Source organism: Coturnix japonica, unplaced genomic scaffold (genome assembly GCF_054131305.1).
Source record: "Coturnix japonica strain WE unplaced genomic scaffold, WE-NBRP24 Scf039, whole genome shotgun sequence".
In the NCBI taxonomy this organism is placed as follows: domain Eukaryota; kingdom Metazoa; phylum Chordata; class Aves; order Galliformes; family Phasianidae; genus Coturnix; species Coturnix japonica.
The window spans coordinates 1,933,135-1,936,506 of NW_028188942.1; the positions used below are offsets into that span (position 1 = coordinate 1,933,135).

General features: G+C 47.3%; 1 long non-coding RNA gene across 1 annotated transcript; it reads right to left on the reverse strand.

The window, feature by feature from the left end:
- Nucleotides 1-915: 915 nt before the first annotated feature.
- Nucleotides 916-2,607, reverse strand: LOC146753188 (uncharacterized). The gene is made up of 3 exons (XR_014940156.1): nt 2,506-2,607; nt 2,060-2,193; nt 916-1,069 (listed from the first exon to the last, which is right to left on the reverse strand). It is a non-coding gene; the product is annotated as an uncharacterized LOC146753188 (long non-coding RNA).
- Between the last annotated feature and the right edge of the window lie 765 nt (nt 2,608-3,372).

Here is a 3,372-nt window from a genome sequence, read left to right on the forward strand (position 1 = left end):
TTGTTTGGTGTTGACATGGAGGGAAAAAGAAAGAAGAGTGGGGAAAAAGAAGCAGGCAAGAAAGTAAGCTTTGGGAGTTTTCTGATTATTTCTTCACTTGTTCTTCCCCCTCCATCACCATTTACTTGGGGGTATCAGCTTCCTTTTTATCCTTGCCCTTTCTGAGAGGGCTGGCAGCAATGGCAATTTGGGCACTGTGGTGTGAGGGCTTAACAAGCTGCACACCATGTGTTACCCACATACAAGCCCAGACTCTGGCACCGTGTTTCTCTCAGCCCCCCACCCTGAGCTCCCAGCCTATGGCTGCACAACAGTGGGGCTTGGGGTGCTCTGTCCCCCAGACATCATCGGTCTCAGCACTTCACACCTGCCAAAATCCCTACTCTGTTAATTCAATTCCCATCCACTCTCAAGCAAACATCACTCAGTTCCATTAATCATATGATTTTTCTGATAAATATCCTCTTTAAGGCCCAGGTACAGACCAAGTCCTTTGTGACTAAGCTGGACTGAAACGCAGGTCTCCAGCCGAGGTCAATTAAGACAAGGAGTACCAGACCCATCAAGCCTTCAGGCAGTGATGAATTATTGTTGCAGCGCTAGTAAAAGTCTCCCTGCAGGACACTCACCAAGCTGTTGCACTTGGACCACACATTGGGGTCCGTATGCTCCAAAGCTTTTCCTTGCCTGATTAGGTCTAGTGATGGCTGCCCGCACCCACTGCTCCAGCTCTGCCTCCCCTTCTCAGGAACAGTGCTCAATCACTGGGGGCACAGAGGCTCCTTGGGCTCTGCACAGCCATCACTTGGCCACCAATGCTTGGTTAAGGACACAGACACCTGTGTTCTGCAGAGCTTTCCAGATCATTAATTCTTTTCTCCAATTAATGCAAGAAAAGGGTGCACTTACCCCACAGGTAAGGCCTGTGTGCATGCTCCTGTCCCCTCAGCCAGGCAGCTTGGGTCCATCTTTCTTGGTAAACAGAGCTTCCCACTGCCAAGACACTCAGACCACAACCACACAACATGAGGAATGGTCCTCTCAGTCTGGGACAGCATCCACTGCCAACCTGTGCCAAATACAAGAATTTTGGATGCTTCCTTAGCATTGGGAGGAAAGGAATGAAGGTGGCCAAGTTCCACCTTAAGTGGGTGATTGCAGTCTGCTAAACCCACAACAAATAACCGAGTCTCAAACACAATCCAAACACAGGGCATGTTTTAAAATTGCTTGCAACGAGACACTAGTAGATATGAGCATGAGAGGTTTTGCTGCTTCTGAGCAGACTTTGGTGCAAAACGCATGTTTTTCCCTAAAAGAAGCAGAAGGTTTAAACAGTTTTAAATTGGATAATACTACAAGAAGGCTCAGACTGTTTCGAAATGATGAGCTGGTAAGAAAACCCTTCTTTGAATCAGGATTATTACAATGATATTAGAGGATTAGCACAGGTCTGGGAGCAGGATTCAAGCAAACCTGCCAATTCTGGACATTGGACATTTTGACTGCCTTTGAACCCTTTAGCTATTCTGACAGTTAAAACTGTGCTGCCATGGCACAGCCCTGCTCCCAGCACTTACACCCACAGCTCTCCCTAAGCCACAGGTGAGATCTGTTTGTATTTCCTTTAGCACAGAAGGGCCAGGCTGGCACACACTCACCTTTATGGCTCATTGCTACTCTGCCAGGAGCAGGACCCACAGGCCAAGCCTTCCAGGAGCCTTATAAGTCAAACACACTGTCCTGTTCCAAGTGGAGTTAAACAGGCCCAGTAAAAAGTAACAGCACTTCAGCTTTTAGCCAAAAGCCTCCATTCACGGCCCTTTAAAGTTAAATTTACTGCCTCCATTTAGCAACATCCCTGTGAAACTCCCTCCTGGTTCAGAACAAAACCTCTGTGCAGTTCAGCTGCGCTGTGGCAAACAAAACATTTCATCCTAGGGATCCAGCCATGCATCTGTCTGCCTTTATTCAGATCTCTGTGTCTCTTTATTCCCTTCGGTTTTCAACAGCTCCAAGCAACCAGATAGCACACCTCGTCCTGCTCCCCACTGCTCACCTTTCTGCTATGGCTGAAGAGCTGATCACAAGGAGGAAAGCCACCAACATGTCTTTTTCCCCTGTGACAGAAGTGGATGCAGCTTTATTGAGCTTCTTGGGCTGCGTCTTCCACCACAGGCAGATCAAGAAAAACTACACAGGGCAGAGAATGAATAAAATGATCAATGCTCTGCCCTGGAGTATGATAACTCCCATTTTTCAGGAGTCAAGGTTAGCTCAGGGCTTCAGCTGCTCTGCAGGATCAGCCCTGCCCTTTGAAGAACCAATTCGTTCCCTTGCACGAGGCTCACTGTGCCCTGACCCATCACACCACTGCATGTGCCACATGCTTTCTGCACACACACAGCCTTCGTGCTGAAGCCAAAAAGCAAGAAAGCAAGAAAAAAGTTTAGAGCATTTCCTAACAAAAGAGAAAATAAGGGAAAACATTCTGTTGAAAAATACCAGGTCAAATGGAGAAGGGAGTCCTTTCATCTTCCATGCTCTGGGTTGGTTTTATTACACTGTGAAGCCATTTTACTGAATTAGTATCGTAATCATGGCAGGATAATGGGGGTATGGAGCACTGCAGCACAAGCCAGATCCCTCAGCTGGTACAAACCAGCATGGCTCCATTAACTTCAGTGGAGCCAATTTATATCAGCTGAGGATCTGCCCTTTAGTTTTTACTACAGGAAAGCCAGACTACAAATGGGAGAAACCTATATTAAAAACAAATATCTTCAATCACAGCAGCAAGAATGTAGAAAATATTGGCTGAGTCAACTTTTATAGCAATGTTTTCTTTCTCTCCCAAGTGCTCAATTTTGAACACTCCCCTATAAAATTTTCCAAGCCTGGAGCAACTTTCCTCTTTCCTTTGGTTAAAGCCCACCTCACCTGATGGAGGCAACAAGGCTCTGGAGATGCTCAAGTCCTTTCCAGAGCAAAGTAGGGCTTAGGGAACTGGTAGCATCCCTGTACTGAGCCATCTCAGAGCTCCAGCCTGCCAGCAGGGCAGTTGTGAAAATGGAGATTGGGCCACAAACATCTGCTCTTCTTGGGAAGCGTGACCCCTTCCCACAAGGAGAAGGTTACTCCAACAGCCCCCTTTAGGAATGCCACTGGGTCCCTCAAATGAAAGCGCACAGAAGAGCTCAGGGCCCCTCAGCAGCCTTGCAGCAAGCACCTTTTGTTCAAAGCCCAGAGCTGTTAATTAAAGGCTGGTGATTAATGATTAAACTCCACGTGGTTCCCATCTCAGGCTTAAAAAGTCCTCAGGATGCTGACTTTGCTGAAGGTTTCATTGTGAAGTTCTGGGATGTGAGGGGC